At 40.5% G+C, this 18,978-nt stretch overlaps 1 protein-coding gene across 5 annotated transcripts in view; it reads left to right on the plus strand.

The window, feature by feature from the left end:
• The window catches only part of DYM (dymeclin), a 319,690-nt gene that overhangs the window by 95,218 nt on the left and 205,494 nt on the right, over positions 1–18,978 (plus strand). The window lies entirely within an intron of this gene.

Below are 18,978 nucleotides of genomic sequence, written 5' to 3' on the forward strand. Positions count from 1 at the left end.
TAATGAGTTTTTCTCTTGGTGGACATTTAGATTGTTTCCAATCTTTTGCTATCACAAATAATGCTACATACATTATTTCTCATGCATACAAATATATCTCTAGTTTAGAAAGTAAACATGCTGGGTCAAACTGCATATGCAGTTGTAACCTTGGTAGATATTGCCAAACTGTGCTCCATGGAAGTTGTGCCAATTTATACTACTACCAGCAATATGTGAGAAGGTATATATCCGCACATCTTTGTCAATTTAATGCAGTTTTAGACTTTTTGACCTTTGTCAATCTGATAGATGGAAACCAATATTTCACTTTTAAACTGACTCCTGAGCCAGAGAAATAGGCGAGGACTGGTCCAGGTAGGGAACAACATAAGGAAAGCCCAGTGGTGAGGAATAACATGTCAGGTGTGTGGAACTAAAGAGGAGTGGTGAGGGAGGAGGTTTGGAAGATATGGGGGTTTTGATTTTTGTCCTAATATCAGTATAAACCATGGAAAGATTTTCATCAGAAAGGGCATGATCAGATTTTCACTTTTAAAAAATATTCCAATTGCATAATATTGTGGTAATTACTCTTTCCTTCAGCAGAACTTATTACTTCCTGACTAAACAGTTTTTGTTTCATTTTATAAAATAATTTATTTATAAGATATATTTAAATTCCAGCCATATTCCAGATATGTAAGTAAAAAGAGGATACATGGATACTGTGTGAGATAGGCATGATTTCAGGATTCTGGAAAATATTTTGGAGGCGTTGCAATATGAACAGAGGCCCAAAGAAGGTGGATGATTTAGAAGCAGAGCAAGCAAGAAGGAGAATCCTGACATTTTTATTTTATTTTATTTATTTTGTTTAATTTAATTTAATTTAATTTAATTTAATTTAATTTAATTTTAGTTAATTCTTACCCAAGGATATTTTCCCATTGATTTTTAGAAAGAGTGGAAGAGAGGAAGGAGGGGGGAGAAAGGGGAGAAAGAGACAGAAACATTGAAGTGAGAGAGAAACATCTATTGGCTGCTTACCACACGCACCTTGACCAAGGCCAGGGATGGAGCCGCTAACAGAGGTACGTACCCTTGACTGGAATAGAATCTGTGACTTTTCAGTTCACTTAGCTACTGAGTCAAACCAGCTAGGGCAGAATCCTGACATTTTTTTTTTTTATATAATATATTTTTATTGATTTTTTACAGAGAGGAAGAGAGAGAGATAGAGAGCTAGAAACATCAATGGGAGAGATCATCGATCAGCTGCCTTTCGCACACCCCCCACTGGGGATGTGCCCGCAACCAATGTTGACCAGAATTGAACCTGGGACCTTTTGGTCCGCAGGCTGACGCTCCATCCACTGAGCCAAACCGGTTTCGGCATTCCTGACATTTTTTAAAAGAGCATGGACAAAGGCATTGAGGCATAACACAGTTCCGTGTGTGGGTGTGGACCAGTGGGATACTAGCCTGCCTGAAGGAAAGAGCTGATCACAGGGGCCTGTCCTGTGGGCTAGAGCCCTCCCTAGCATTGGCGGATGATAAGACAAGATGGGAGAGCCATGATGTCTGTAGATGGAATTTAATAAATTATAATTTTATTTATTTTTGTATGAAAAAGATAATGCATTCTTCTGGATCAAAATTCAAAGATTGAAAGGTTATAAAACTGGGAGTCTCCTTCTTCTGTCCTCACACATGCTTAGTTCTCTCTCCCAGAGGCAACAGATGTTATCACTTTTCTTAAAGTCCTTTTAAGGATGTTTCATGTTGTTTTAGTCCACGGGGACTACTTTAACAAAATACCACCAACTAGGTAGCTTACAGCAAGAATTTATTGCTCAGGGTTCTGGAGACAGGAAGTCAGCTCTCAGCACCAGCATGGTTGGACAGTGACCCTCCTCTGGTTCACAGCCCGCACATTCTCTCTGTCCCCACAGCGAAGGGAGCCGACCAGCTTCTGGGGCCTTTCTAACAATAAAAGGCCCTAATCCCATTCATGAGGATTCCCCCTTCATGATCCAATCACTCTCAAAGGCCCACCTACTAATGCAATATACTTGTGCCTGTAGGGGTTAGGATTTCAACATATGAATTTTGGGGGGACATAAACATTCAGACCATAGCACATGCATCCCCTTAATTTTAGACTAATAATAGCACCCACTTCTGTTCTTTGTGCTTTTTTTCAATGACTATATTTTAGAGAGTGTTCTCTATATTAGCTTCCACATTATTTTGATGGGGCATTGCATGTCATAACTGAATATAACAAAATTAATGTAGCAATATACTTTTACCACTTGAATTGCTTCTAGTACTTTGTTATTACAGATAATACATCAGTGAATAATCTTATACGTACGAGTAGAAGTGATTCTTGTGCTGTGAATTAAGTATGACCAAAAAACTTCCATTAATTTTTCCAGTTTATGTTAGGAGGACAGGATAAACAATGTAATAGGTTGGGAACATATTTTAGGGAGTAATGCAAGCACTTCCCAACATATGGGGGGGTGAGCAAAAGTAGGTTTACAGTTATAATACAATAATCCTATATAATATACCGTATTTTCCGGCGTATAAGACGACTTTTTTTTTTTTTTTTTTTTTTTTTTTTAAATATATTTTATTGATTTTTTACAGAGAGGAAGGGAGGGAGATAGAGAGCCAGAAACATCGATGAGAGAGAAACATCGACCAGCCGCCTCCTGCACATCCCCCACCTGGGGATGTGCCCGCAGCCAACGTACATGCTCCTGACCGGAATCGAACCCGGGACCCTTCAGTCCGCAGACCGACGCTCTACCACTGAGCCAAACCGGTTTCGGCTAAGACGACTTTTGAAACAAAAAAGTCAACCGAAAATTGGGGGGTCATCTTATACGCCAAGTATATCCCAAAAAAGTCTCGATATACCGCTAAATGAATTTTCCAACTCGATCCCGAAAATCGTCTGGATATGCCGCTAAACGAATTTTCCAACTTGATCCCGAAAATCGTCTGGATATTCACAAAAGGAGGAAACATGCGTGCGCCACAATTGGGTGTTTTGTGTAACTTTGTCATAAAAGCCTGGAATGATATTACTGAAGAAACAGTAAAAAAAAGAACTGGTGTTGCCTCAGAAGTGGGGGATAGTCTTATACAGCAAATATAGGCCTAAACCTATGTTTTAACTGTAAAATTAGGGGGTCGTCTTATACGCCGGAAAATACGGTAAGCCTAATATGCAAATTGTTCCCTAGACCAGGAGTTTGACAGCTTGCTATGACCGTGCGCTGATCACCAGGGGGCAGTGCTGGCAGTGGGGTCGCTGCAGCGCTTTGATCACCTGCCAGGCCTAGGGACAACACCTGAGCATGAATTTTGTGCACTGGGCCTCTAGTCTATATAAAGCCTAAGCAACCGAACAACTTGTCAACCAGTCTCGACACTCACTGACCACCAGGGGGCAGGGGCAGATGTTCAATGAAAGAGCTGCCCCCTGGTGGTCAGTGTGTTCCCACAGCAGTAGCATCGCCCAGCTGACCCACAGGCTCCAGATGCAGGGCTCATAGCTGGTGAGTGTCACTGCAGAGATGCCAGCCTCTCCTGAATGGGACTGACTGGGTGCGAACCTGTGGCAGTTGCAGCAGGCCAGGATGAGTGGGAGCTGCAGGCAGGAGCAGCAGATGGTGTGGACTCCAGTTTCGGCCCGATCGCTACAGGCCACGCTGAGGGACCCCACCGGTGCATGAATCTGTGCACCAGGCCTCTAGTTAATAATAATACAGGAATAGCCAAAACCAGTTTAGCTCAGTGGATAGAGCATCGGTCTGTGTACTGAAAGATCCCATGTTCAATTCTGGTGAAGGGCATGTACATTGGTTGTGGGCACATCCCTGGTAGGGGGTGTGCAGAAGGCAGCTGATCGATGTCTCTCATCGATGTCTCTCTCATCGATGTTTCTAACTCTCTGTCCCTCTCCCTTCCTCTCTGTAAAAGATCAATACAATACATTTAAAAATAATAATACAGGAATAAACTGTGTTTTGCATAATCACAACTGTACGCCTACTTTTGTTAACCCCTGCTTTTCATGATGTTTCAGGGTAAACTGATGAGGCTGGTCTAGTGGCCTGGAGGCTCTGAATTGGGTGGGGATTGGGAACATCAAAATCTGTCCATCTGTTGCCCATTTTTTGGCACGCCTGTTAGAAAGCTGAGGATTAGAATTCTGACCCCTGGTAGGCTGTTGTTGAATGGATTTGGGGAAAGTATTGTTTTAGGGAGGTTGCTTTGATTGATTGGAAAGAGCAGGAAGGAAGAGAAAGTAGGTCAAGAAAACCAAATGTGAGGCAGTAGCAGTTAAGTAACCACCATGTGATGAAGGCTGAAGTTCTGTGCCTAAGCAGGGAACGGAAGTTCTACATCCTGGTGAAACTGATGTATCCAGTTAATAGATTTTAGAAGTTTTTGTTTTAGATTGATTTGAGCATCAATATTTTTTAAAAAGAATTTATTGGGGTGACATTGGTTAATAAAATTATACAGGTTTGAGGAATACAGTTCTATAGTACATCATCAGTATATTGTATTGAGTGTTTACCACACCAAGTCAAGTCTCCTACCCTGTTTCCCCGAAAATAAGACAGTGTATTATATTAATTTTTTCTCCCAAAGTTGCGCTAGGTCTTATTTTCAGGGGATGTCTTATTTTCGGGGAAACACGGGTATCACCATTTATCCCCCTTTTATTTTCTTCTACCTGCCCCCACCCTACCTTCCTTCTGGCAATCACAATACTGTGTCCATGAATCTTTTTTTTTTTTCTTTGCTTAATCCCTTCATCCTTCTCACTCAACCCTCAACCTCCTACCCTCTGACAGCTGTCAGACTGTTCTCTGTACCCATGAATCTGTCTCTACTTGGTTCGTTTATTTTGTTCGTTAGATTCCACATATAAGTGAAATTTTATGGTACTTGCTTTTCTCTGACTGACTTACTTCATTTAGCATACATGATATTCTCCAGGTCTATCCAGGCTGTTGCAAAAGGTAAGATTTTTTTTACGGCTGAATCCTATTCCTTTGTGTAAGTGCACCACAGATTTTTTAATCCCCTCATCTACTGATGGGCACTTATTCTGCTCCCAAATCCTGGCTATTGTAAATAACTGCAGTGTACATGGGAGTGCATATATTCTTTCAAATTAGTATTTCGGATTTCTTTGTGTACAGTTCCAGAAGTGGAATTACTAGCCATAATGCAGTTTCATTTTTTATTTTTTGAGGTAACTCCATGCTACTTCCCACAATGGCTGCAACAGTCTGCATTCTCACCAACAGTGCACGAGGGTTCCCTTTTCTCCACATCCTTGTCAAGGCTTCTTGTTGTTGTTATTTTTTTTTTTATTATTTTTTATTTTATTTTATTTTTTTTTTAAATAAATTTTTATTGTTCATATTATTACAAGTGTTCCTTTCCCCCCCCTTCCCACCCCACCCTCTGCCCTTTCTCCACTCCCCATTGTCCTCATCCATAGGTGCACAGTTTATGTTCAGTCTCTTCCCACATTCCCCTCTCCCCTTTTCCCCAAGAATCATCAGTTCACTCCCCTTCCATACCTCTGATTCTATTATATTCAACAGTTAATATTGTTCATCAGATTTTTTTTTTAATTTCCTTGGTTTTTAGATTCACTTGTTGATAGTTACGTATTTGTTGTTCATAATTTTTATCTTTATTTACTTTCTCTTCTGAAAGAACCCCCTTCAGCAATTCATATAATTCTGGTTTGGTGGTGATGAACTCCTTTAGCTTTTTTTTATTAGTGAAGCTCTTTATCTGACCTTCGATTCTGAGTGATAGCTTTGCTGGGTAGAGTATTTTTGGCTGTAGGTTCTTGCTATTCATCACCTTGAATATTTCTTGCCATTCCCGTCTGGCCTGCATGGTTTCTGTTGAGAAATCAGCTGACAATCGTATAGGTGCTCCTTTATAGGTAACCACCTGCTTAGCTCTTGCTGCTTTTAATATTCTCTCTTTGAACTTTGCTCTTGGAATATTAATTATGATTTGTCTTGGTGTGGTCCTCTTTGGATTCCTCTTATTTGGAGTTCTGTGTGCTCCCTGGACTTGTAAGTCCAATTCTTTCCCCAGGTGGGGGAAGTTTTCTGTCACTATTTCTTTCAGTATGTTTTCGATATCTTGCTCTCTCTCATCTTCTGGGACCCCCATGATTCTGATGTTGGATCGTTTGAAGTTGTCCCAGAGGTTTCTTACATTATCTTCAATTTTCTGGATTCTCTTGCCTTCTAGCTTCTGCAGAGGAGTGTCTTCTGGCTCTTTATGTTCCAAATCTTTGACTTGATTCTTGCGATCTTCTATTATGTTTTTAGGACTCTGTATAATATTTTTTATTTCAGACAATGTATTCTTTATTTCTTGTTGATCCCTTATCATTTCTTGTTGAGTCCTTTTCATATCCTCATAGGTCTCATTTATTTTATCGGCCTTTTCTAGGAGTCTCTTGAAAAACCTTATAAGTGTGGTTTTGAACTCTATATCCAGTCGCTTTTTGTCCTCCATTTCTTTCGTTTGTGATCTATTTGGTTTAGGCATTTTCGCAGGCAGCTTTCCTGATGGGGCGGGGTTTCAGGGTGGAGCCTACAGCCTTGGCTTCCGTCAGCCCCGCCCTATGCGACTCCTGAGACTCAGGGTCCTTCAGTACTTGTTGCAAGCACCTTTGAGAGAAAGGTGCCCTCGATTTTCGCCTGCTACCAAACAGTGTAAGCTCTCCCGCAATGGGCCCGAAACGGGTTCAGTTCAGTTGGAAGTGGAGTTGGAGGTGGCGTTCAGAGCAGTCTGGAGCCTGTCTCCTTCCCGCCAGGGCAGTCCTACGGCACAGCCGGCTGTCCCTTCTCTGCGCACTGTGTGCGCGCCTCTGGGACCTCCTTTCGCCGCTTCCCCGGGTTCCGCCTTACAGCCCAGCTCCCTCTGGATGAGCCTGGGTCCCCGGGGTCTGGCCTAGAATGGGGGTTCAGAGCAGTTGGGGGCCCAGCACAGTCGGAGTGTTTATCTCCTTCCCGCTAGGGAACGCCAGCCAGGCACTCGGCCTCCCTCCTCTCCGGCTCCGTCCTCTCTGCGCGCCGCGTGTCTCCGTACCTTGGGCTTTTACAGCTCCTCCGCGCTTCCTTCTGGTTTTCTCCTTGCTTCTTGTTGTAGAATTTCCAGTCAGTTGACTTTCCTGTAGTTCTGGGTAATGTCCATTTTATATTTTAGTTGTATTTTATTGAAATTGTTGCGTGCGGCTGCGGCTAGGTGTCTACCCGAGCAGCCATCTTGGATTCTCTCTCAAGGCTTCTTGTTGTTAATGAGCTTAAGATTCTAGATGTGAGAGCAGCGCTGGGCACTATGGTGACAGCTTATTTAGAATGAGAATCATTTTGCCAAAAGGTGTGGTGATTTGGGGTGAAGCATGGAGAACAGAAGCAGTGAAGCGTGGTAGGGGAGCATAGATTTTGGAGCCAGACCAACTTTGTCTTGTGTCTCAGTCTCCCCACTTATTTATTAGCTTTTTGAGCTTAGGCGAGCTACTTCATCTTACTAAGCCTCTAAATGGAATCATAATGCCCACAGTGTAGATTTGTGAGAAGGATAAGACACCATGAGGCATGTACAGTGCCTGACTTTCCTCTTCTTTCAGGAATAAATAGCCATTAATTTAAACACCATCAAGGGCTCTGTCTTGAGAGTTGAAAATAAGCAACAGAAATTTAACCAATTTTCTGATGACTGCTTTATCGTAACGATCAAAAATCTATGACTCTTTTGAGTTAATTGTTCAGTTGTTTTAAAAATTAGGCCAGGCACTGATTCTAGCAATATTTGTCTTTGTGCTTCCACAATGCCTTTTTTATAAAGGCTATTCTTTAGAAACCTTACTGTATTATGAAAGTTGTGTTATATATACTGAGCACTAGATGGTGCTCAAATAAGGCAAGAAGGCAGCTTTAGGCACAATCACTTAAAATCATTTTTCTGAGTACCAGAGCAATGCATGTTAATTTTCAGTACTTTAAATTCAGGAAAGCACAAGGAGGGTAAAAAGATAAAAATATTAACAATGGGAAGTAACCATTGTTAACATGTTGTGTATATCCTTTCATTTAAAGTGCTTGCATCATATTCTATATGTTTCTTTAATTTACATTTTCCTCCTACAGTGTTTCCCTACAACATAGTTGTTGTTTTTTTGTTTTGTTTTTTAAATATATTTTATTGATTTTTAACAGAGAGAAAGGGAGAGAGATAGAGAGCTAGAAATGTCGATGAGAGAGAAACATCGACCAGCTGCCTCTTGCACACCCCCTACAGGGGATGTGCCCGCAACCAACGTACATGCCCTTGACCAGAATCGAACCTGGGACCTTTCAGTCTGCAGACCGACGCTCTACCACTGAGCCAAACCGGCTTCGGCATACAACATAGTTTGATATACATAACTATTGAACTAATGTTGAACATGTTTCTTATTTTGCATGATTATATATAAAACTCTGATGAACTTTTTATAGCCAAATCTTTGTACATATCTGTAATTATGTAAGTTCAATGAGTTCTTAGTAGCTTTGTTGGTAAAATAATCACACAACTCTTTCATTAAGGTTAGAAAATACAGAAACAGCTGAAACCGGTTTGGCTCAGTGGATAGAGCGTCGGTCTGCAGACTGAAAGGTCCCAGGTTCGATTCTGGTCAAGGGCATGTACATTGGTTGCGGGCACATCTCCAGTAAGGGGTGTGCAGGAGGCAGCTGGTTGATGTTTCTTTCTCATCGATGTTTCTAGCTCTCTGTCCCTCTCCCTTCCTCTCCGTAAAAAAAATCAATAAAAAATATTTTTAAAAAAAGAAAAAGAAAATACAGAAACAGAAGGGAAAACAGTCATGTATTCTCATCACATACAGATAACTACTGTAGATATTTTTTTTAAAATATATTTTATTGATTTTATACAGAGAGGATGGGGGAGAGAGAGAGAGTTAGAAACATCGATGAGAGAGAGTCATCGATCAGCTGCCTCTTGCACACCCCCTACTGGGGATATGCCCGCAACCAAGGTACATGCCCTTGACCGGAATCGAACCTGAGACCTTTCAGTCCCCAAGCCGACGCTCTATCCATTGAGCCAAACCGGTCCCGGCATATATTTTCTTATTTATTTTTTTTAAAATGCCCATGCCTGTAGATGGATATATATATTTATATGTCCGCTCCCCCCCTACAAACATGAGATTATACTGTTATGTAACTTAAAAAAATGATTTATATATGATATATTTACATTTATTTTTCCAAAAATGCCTCCCATTTGCCAGGTACCACCTTAAAAAAAAAAAAATATATATATATATATTATTGTTGATAGCATTGCAGATATCTCCTGCCAGGTATTCACTGGAAAACTCGCAGTGAAGATGAGGAATGAGGTCCCTGCCCTCATCAAGTTTATATTTTAGTGGAAGTGTGGGTAATAAGTAAATAAATACATAAAGTCATTGCTGAAAGTGCCAAATGCAATAAAATAAATAATTAAATAAATAAATTAAAAAAAAAGCAGAGCAAGGTCATGGAGTGGACGGGATGGGAACAAATATAAAGCAGAGATTTCCTCAGATAGAGGGTCTCTGGGGAAGCAGCAGTTCAGCAGAGACAGGTGGTGAAGTTGGGGGGTGAGGGACGCAGATCCTGGGAAGGAGCATCCAGGCAGAAGGAGCAGCTGGTATAAAGGACCTAACGCAGAAGCAAGTTCTCTGTGTTAGAGGAATGGCAAAAGTCCCGGTGGCAGAACAGTGAGCAGGAAACACAGTGCCCAGGGCCCTTTGCCATGTTAAGGATTTCTTACGTTGCAGGGTATTAAAGAGATAAGCATGTCTTCATGCCAGTGTTTGAGCATTGAGCCTAGTCTGCTGTAAATTACTAACTCTCCGATAATGTAGATTTTACTCACATACTTTGTTTTATTGTGGTAAAATGAACATAACTTAAAATTTACCATTTTTAAGTGTATGATTCAGTGGCATTAAGTACATTCTCAACGTTGTATAGTCCTCACCTCTGTTCATTTTCAGAACTTTTCATCATTTCAAACAGAGACCCTGTACCCCATTAAATAATAACTCTCCATTTCCTGTTCCCCTAACTCCTTTGGTAACGATCTCTATTCTTTGTTTCTATGAATTTGCCTATTCTTGGTAACGCATATAAGTGGAATCACATAATACTTGACGTTTTGTGTTTGGCTAATTTCACTTAGCATAACATTTTCAAGCTTTATCCATGTTGTAGAGCATAATAGAATTTCCCCTCTTTTTAGGTTGAATAATAGCCATCGTACGAATCCACCACCACATCACTATATTTTTTAAACTTCAGTTTGTTGACTTTCTAAAAGAATTTCTTTTAAATGTCTTTCATTTCTTGTCAGCATTGTTAGGGTTTGCATTCTCACCAACAGTGCACGAGGGAGATTTTTCTTTTAGGATCCCCCTGACAGGATAAACAATATGCACATTCAGCTAAGAGGCTTGGCTAATGCAAACATCTATCTTAACTTAGCAGTTATTTATTTATATTATTTTTAAAATTTATTTTTAGGGGGAGAGAGAAGCTGATGCGTGAGCAAACATCAGTTGGCTGCCTCCTGCTGGCCCTCTACCAGAAATAGCACCGGCAATCCTTAGTGTACAGGCCCAACCAACTGAGCCACACTGGCCAGGGCAGCAGTTACTTATGGAGGAATGGGCCAGGTGCTGGGCTCATTGCCTTAGATGCATTTCCTAATAAAGTTCTCACACCCAATCTATGAGATAGGTTCTGTGATTATTCCTGGGAAAACTGAAGCTAGGGAGGTTATCCAATGTCACACAGCTAGTAAGTAACTGTTCTGGACCAGATTTAAACCAGGTTTGTGTAGTACTGAGACAGATCTGTTGGCCATCATGCTTTACAATCCTCATTTGGGAGGATAATCACAGAACAAACTTCAATTAATGGTTTAAGAGCTGCACCATCAATAAGAAAAGAATCACCATCTAATATATTCACTTAAAAAAAAAGAGAGAGAGTAGTTGACTGCATTTTTAAGGGAGAGGGAGAGAGAGACACATTGATGTGAGAGCACAACATCGATGGGCTGCCTTGTGCACACCCCCTCCCAGAGATGGAGCCCACAACCCTGGTATGTGCCCTTGATTGGGAATTGAACCAACAGCCTCCTGGTGCACTGGATGATGCCCAGCCACCTGAGCCACACCAGCCAGGGCTATATTCACATTTTTAAGCACTTTCAAAGCAATAGGTCATAATAACAGCAATAGGTTTCATCACATACAGATAACTACTGTAGATATTTTCTTATTTATTTATAATAATAACAGGTACTTATTTACAACATAAATGTAATGATTACATCCTATATAATAAAAGCCTAGGTGGCGTCATGCCATTGCGTGACGTCATGCCATTGCGTGACATCATCACAAGATGGCCACCACAAGATGGCTGCCCTCGTCACAAGATGGCTGCCACAAGATGGCCATTACAAGATGGCCGGCAGGGGAGGGTAGTTGTGGGTGAACAAATCAGCAGGGGAGGGCAGTTTGGTGCAGCCAGGCTGTTTACTTGAACAGGAACCAAAAGAGTATACTAGGCCATTTTACTAAGGGAATAAATAATTTGAGACTTCTTTTTGGCATCTTAGTTTCTCAATTGAGGGACTAAAAGAAGTTCAGTTTTTACATCTCGAGTCAAAATCTGTTCTTTCATGTATACCTTTCTATGCAAAATCATTTTAGAAGATACTTGAGTTTGCCCAGAGGTGATCTCTCCCTTAGACAAATTGTGTATATGGGGGAAGATATAACTAGCATGTTTAAAACATTAAAATAAGGGGACAAGTAAGTTTTGTTCCAAGTGCACCCTTCTTTCTTTCTCTCACTATGTTGGCTGGAATCTGAATTTTTAAGTCTTTTTTTTTTTTTCTGTTACTTTCTTGAGAAAATAAATATAATATTATCCTACAGGGTAGTTGCTGAAACTTTGACACTTTCATAGTTACAGTTCCTTTCATTTTGGCAGTTGAATGACAGCATATAGGATTGCCTGTGAATCACATGAATATAAATACCTTTTTGGTTCTGTTTGGTACATTAAAAATTGCTATAACAAATTTATGTGCAGTTTTTATCCTTTGACTTTTTCCTATGAATAGGCCCTTTTTAAAACATTAATATTCCCACAGTTTAACCACTGAATGGGCTGATTCTAGTTAGTTTTGTGAATGATTTCTGTAATTCTCTCTTTGCTAAGGTAAGGGAGGAAAAACGTCTCAAGAATGCTTCCATACTTTTCTGAATGGTTACTTGTTGTTTTGCTCAGATGGTGTTTTAAACTGACAAACATATAATTTGTCAGAGTATGTATGTTGTGGGTGAAAATGACATTATTAATATAATATCAATTTTGAAATCATTTTATGGCAAAATTTTCAGTGACAGAGACTTAAGCATTTTCAATGTTTATTTTCTGAACTTCATAATTATATTTACTTGAGTTGTTCAGCAATTCTATGTTCCAAAATCTATAATTTCTCCACCAACTGCTCTCTGCCCATCAGCTTTTCATTAATAGGTCTGAACTATGAGTTTATCATCTTCATTATTGAGATTCACATATGAGATTAGTGTGCTTACAAGTAAAATAAAACCAGTTTAGAGTACTGAAAGCTGTGGATTAGGGAATATGTAATTAAAAAATTTAACTTCCTGACCAAACTACAGTTTATTATTTCATAGCAGTTAGTTATAAGAAAGACCTCTGCTTCCCTTATTAGACTTAAAATTTTGTTTTCTTCAAGTTCTTTATCATTCACATAAATTGTATGTTTTTAATCACAACGTAGATGTATGGCACTACTTATTTTAGGCTTCTATAGAAATTCCAAGTAGTGGTACTGTGTTAGATTGATGCTACATGGGTTTGTTTTAATAAGAAAAAGTAGCTAAATTAATACTCTTTATGTTGAAAGAGTATGAAACTAGAAGTTAGTTATGTTTATTTTTAGTCTCTGTCATCTATATAATGAGGATACTCCTGTTTTCTCAGCCAACTTCAGGGTTTTTAGAAGAAGTCAAATGAAATAATCAAGGTGAGAGAATTTTTAATAATATATATGTCTACACAGATTGCAAGTTATATCTAATCAGCAAATTTATTTACATATTTACATATCAACAATTAATGTGCTAAAATCTTTAAACCCTTTTTTTGGGCAGAAGCTTAAATCTCCCTTGTTGAAATACTTTTCTTAAATTATAACACAGAAGTTAGTGTCAACTCAATGTTAGCCAAAAAATGCCAAGTTCTAAATTAATGGGTTTCAAATGAATGAAGTTCTGCTAAGTATATACTTAGTTGGAACTTTTAAAACATATTTTTATTGATTTTTTACAGAGAGGAAGGGAGAAGGATAGAGAGTCAGAAACATTGATCAGCTGCCTCCTATACCCCCTCCCCCCCCACTGGGGATGTGCCCGCAACCAAGGTACATGCCCTTGACTGGAATCAAACCCAGGACCTTTCAGTCCACAAGCCGATGCTTTATCCACTGAGCCAAACTGGTTTCGGCTTCAAGGACTTTTAAGGGTAGGGATTTTAAGGGTAGTCCCAGGGAGTATCTCCATAGAATATTCATTAGCTTTCCTGGGGTGTCCTTTCAGGGCACACCCAATCAAAGCGTAATATGCATGAATTTTCATGCATCAGGCCTCTAGAAATAAATAAAACGGTACATCTGTGTGCTAGAACAATATACAGTCATTAAAAATAATCATGTTTATAGACATGGAAAAATATCCTTAGCATACTAAGTGATTAAAGCCAGTTATAAAACCAATCGTCAAACATAATCTTGTTCCCACACAATTTTATACACGTGTGCATTTAAAAAAATATATATTTTATTGATTTTTTTACAGAGAGGAAGAGAGAGGGATAGATAGCTAGAAACATCGGTGAGAGAGAATCATCGACTAGCTGCCTCTTGCACAGCCCCTACTGGGGACGTGCCCGCAATCAATGTACATGCCCTTGACCGGAATCAAACCTGGGACCCTTCAGTCCACAGGCTGACGCTCTATCCACTGAGCCAAACCGGTTTCGGCAAAGCCATTTTCTTTAAAAAAAAGAAAATACCTAGATTTAATTTCTGTCCTGCCACTTATTAAAAGTTAATAGTTTTTCTGGGTGAATAAGGAATACTGATTTCCTTTGTAATCCATAAGGGTTTTATTTTGACAATAGTGAAACAGTAATGTAAAGAAAGCAGGTCACCTACAGTTATTTTGTTTTTTACATCAGTTTGAGACTATTTCAAAGTGTAAAAGTACTCCAATAATTAACTTATGTTTTATACTTCCCTCTGTTCCATGGTGGAGGTGAGGGGAAGCAGAGACTGGCAAAATACTTGTAGGAAATATTGTAAATGAATACATACATTTGGCAGTTTGGTACTTGTGGTTTTGCTGTAATGTTGTTGGGTTAGGAATTCACAATTACCAGCTCCGTGCTGGGGACTTTCCATACATTGTAAGTAGTCCTTACCACTGTCCTCGGAGATGGCGGCATCCTCACCGCCCTTTCAAAGATGAGGAAACAGGCTCAAATGAAGTATTGTGGCTAGGCCATGCCAATAGGGGATGAGGAAGCTGAACTTAAATTCTGTGGCTTCAAAATCTGTACTCTCTCCATTATGCCCGGGGCGTACAGTGTTTTTAATAATAGGCCACATGATTGGAAATCCATGCGCTAGTGTTCCTGAGTTTGCTAATCGATGGTCATGGTTAAGTTGAGAGGGAGAACACTTGGAGTTAAAGTATTGAAAGTGACCCTCCTACGAGGCCAGCGATGCAGACCTCCCATATTCTTTCTGTTAGTATTTCCTCCGAGTGTTCCGATTTAATATATTATTTTAGTAGAATTAGCTAGAATTCTTAAAGATTATGTACTTGACTGTGTTCTGCTGTAGTAACCATTAGTGGTTTATCCAAGTTAGCTGGCCCAGCACTTGGCAGAGGTGGTTAATTTTAGTCGTTGTAATACAAGGTTAGGCTTTATCCAGTGCACCATACAGGCATTATTATTATTAATAACACCCCCCTCCCCTTAAAAATCTCAAGTTGGTTTTACCCATACCAGGGCACCTTGCTGCTGCTTTAATAATTCCGTTAGTATGTGTTTTTGATTCTGTGCTTGATGGCTTCCTGTTGTATGTAAGGTACAATTCAATCTCTGTAACATGACTTGAAGGTTCTTCACTCCTTTGCTCTATTTTCCCTTGCCAGTCTTCTCTGCTACCTACGCTTCCCAGTTACTTACCTTTGTCATGATGTAAATTGCTGTTCTCAGCAGAGGTCGCATAGATTACATTGATTACTTGAAATATAACTTAGAAATATATAATTCAGCTGTATTATTGTGGAATTTTGTTATGAAGCATGCACAGCGTGGGGTTGAGTATGATGACAGGTGTCTTCCTAGGGAGATTTTCTTCATGAAGTAAAAGAACAGACTTATGTAACCCAGAGACAGCAGTGGTGAGGTTTAAGAACTTCCCTGTCGGTGTGAAAATTTTAATTACCGCTTCCTTGCTGAATTATGGGAAGCCCATTGAAGGTTCTTAAAACTATGGAAAATCCCGAGACTGGTTTCAAATTTGGTTGGGGTGTGTGTGTGTGTGTGTGTGTGTGTGTGTCTGACTCTTGGGCACAGGTCTCCTTGTTCATTTGGGTGTCACCTGCAAGGCTGAGGCTCCTGTTCTGAGACTCCATCTGTTCATGTCGCTGCTGGAATGATGAGGAGGAGGAGCCTGATACTCTCACAGAAAAGGATTCCTTCAGAGCCACATCTAGTCTTTGGGTCAATATGGTTGTTTATTTAGATTTAGTTCACTTAGCAAAAGTTTGATTAAGAGATTACTGCCGAAACCGGTTTGGCTCAGTGGATGGAGCGTAGATCTGCGGACTGAGGGGTCCCAGATTTGATTCTGATCAAGGGTATGTGCCTTGATTGCGGGCACGTCCCTGATGAGGTGTGCAGGAGGCAGCTGGTCGATGTTTTTCTCGCATCAGTGTTTCTAGCTTTCTATCCCTCTCCCTTCCTCTCTGTAAAAAAATCAATAAAATATATTTTAAAAAGAGATTACTAGTTTTATATTATTTATCACTAATCTCCCATGTTGACATTTCTCAGATTGACCCGGAGTTGTGGGAGTCTGTATATGGATAGAGTGTTTGAAGTACTCTGTATGGTGCTAATTTATTTAATCTGTATTGGTGTGAATATTTGCTGCCTTTTCGCCCTTTTTTTTTTGTATGCTTTAAGTGCCCCAAATCTACCTTCACAAACAGCATTCGGTTTCCAATTGTCTTGGAAACATTGGCATATTCTGCGGTACCATTTTAGTTTTATTTACTGCAAATGATGATTTGTTAGTTGCCTGCTGCCAGAACAGCTGAGCTCATTTGTTTAACTAAAGCAGTGCCGTGCATGGATGTCTATAACACGCAGCAACAGTTACCAACCACCCCAGTTGCTTGCCACCTCATTTTAGCTCTACATCAAGCAAATAAGAAAGAAGATTATTCTTAAAATGTTCCAAGAAGTTTAGAAAATTGGAGGATGGAGAGGTGGGAGGAAAGGAATTCTATTGTAACCATCAGCGTGTTGCTCTTGGCAGGGGTGTGGCTGGCTGATTTCCTTTGTAGAAATAAGTAAGGCTTCAGGGTGCAGAAATTGCAGGGACACTGCGGAAAACAGCTCTGTGAGTCCCTTGTTTGACAGGCAATTACCAAGTGTTTGTCTTCTGGCTGAGCCCCTGCACCAGGCCAGGTGGGGATGCGTGGGTGAAGGAGACATTTTTCCTGTTCTCATGGAGCTTATCATCTGGGCGCTGCAGGTGCTTCTGACCCGGAGTGGTGATCACTGAGGAGGCTGTGGCAGAGGTGCTGTTTCAGAGCCCAAGCCTCTTGGACCTGGTCACAGAATGGCAGGTGCTGGCTGGCCTACCACCAGAGGGCGCTTTCCTAGAGCCACGAGATAATTCTCAGCCTTCCTAGGTTTCTGCATCCTTGAATGATAAAAACAATCGGACTCCTTCAGAAGACATATTATTTTACATTTGGAAGCAAATGAGTGTTTAAAAATATTTTAATAAAATTAAAACCTGGGGGCAGACCTTGTCTTGAGGGCTGGAGAGTGTCGAGTGTTTTTTGATGAACAGGGAAATAATTAATTTCGTTTTTTGGTAGTGAAGTGTCTGCCATTCATTCACTCAGTGCATTTTCATTAAGTGCCTGCTTTGCACCAAGCTGCGAATGCTGTGATGAGCAAGGAGCCACAATCTAAGGGGCCACAGACAGATAATTGGGCAATCTTACTGCCCTGTGCTCAGTGTTTTGATTGGGTCTGTCTGGGGCAGATACTAGACTTCTCACCTGGTGTTAGGTGATCGAAGAAGGTTTCCTGGAAGAAGTAATGTCCAAACAATCTACTAGTACATGTGTAATTAATCCCTTTTTAGGCAATATTGTCTTAGAAATCAGTCAGAAACCTGTTTTGGGAACCATTCTGTTGAGAACAAATTGAGGAACTGAACTCTGTATTCTAGCCATCTAGTATATTTCCCCATGCTTGTATTTGCCCTTCTCCAATGTTGATTAATCTCCGCTTCCAAGAACATGCCAGGTTGTGATTGCAATGCCTAGGTACACTATTCCTGTGTCTGGAAAGCTTTCTCCTTTGGTCTGCCCCAGTGATTTCTTTTGCTCCTTCAGGACACAGTTTCTCCCTCCAGGAAGCCTTCCTTCATTGCTCCTAGGGTAGGTTGGGTGCACTTCCCATGAGCTTAGGCAAAGGGCTGGTCTTGATTTTTGAACTTCCCAGGAGTCTCTGCTGCTCCATTCCTCTATGTAGCCCGGAGAAAGAGGTAGCATCGTTCATAGAGCCCAGCAGGTCCTGGGCATCCAGGTAATGTTTGTTGAATGAACAAATTCAGAAGTTTTTGAAGGTTATAACCACATGTGTATAATTAAAACTATTGGTTCTAGCGAGCTTTGAGACTGAAGAAGGTAGAAGCACCAGTGAAACAGATTTTATGCATGTGGTCTAGTTATTAACCTCATAAAGCTCTTTACAATCTTTTGCATTTTATACCTCTACTTTTCCCCCCTGAGTAACCAATAAACTGAGTAATTCATAGTTCCCACTTCTTGCCAACTACTAAGTGTATTATTAAATCTTACCACAGTGATTTATTAATTAGAACTTTTTGCTTATTAGCAAAAATCACTTTGATTTAGCCTATGCCAGAAAGAGGGGATCATGTGATGAGGAGATAGGGGTGGAGTCTAATAGAATCGAAGATCATAAACACAGGCTTTGGGAAGAACTGGTCCCAAGAATCAGAAGGCCAGCGGGAAGCCTGAGAGGCCTCTCCGTTTATTGCTGCTTCTGTCCACAGGCTCTTTTATTCATTTTCTTACTAACCAGCACTCTCTGCCTCTCAGTGGGTGGAGGGTGGCTTCCCATAACCCTCAGCTTTGCCTCCAAGTTCCAGCCATCAGAAAACCATTCTTTCCATCTCAATTCCGAATTCCCCAAGACTCTGTGTGGCTTACATTAGACATCTATCCCTGACCGGTCACCTGTGGCCATGGAGTGGGTCTTGCTGAGCAAGCTTGGCTGCCCCTGCTCTGCTCACCCTGAGCTGGAGATGGAAGGTAGGAGAAAGGGATGGGAGGACAGCAGACTGACAGATGAGAGGCGTGCAGACACTCTAAAAGTATCTAGGACCTGTAAGCACTTTACTGTAGGTTATTTCTAGATGATTTTGGCTAAACATTTTTAAAATCTTAGATGAAGCTTAAGGACTTCATTTTGAAAA

This window comes from Pipistrellus hanaki, assembly GCF_964339955.1.
Source record: "Pipistrellus hanaki genome assembly, chromosome: 6".
Taxonomy (NCBI): Eukaryota; Metazoa; Chordata; class Mammalia; order Chiroptera; family Vespertilionidae; genus Pipistrellus; species Pipistrellus hanaki.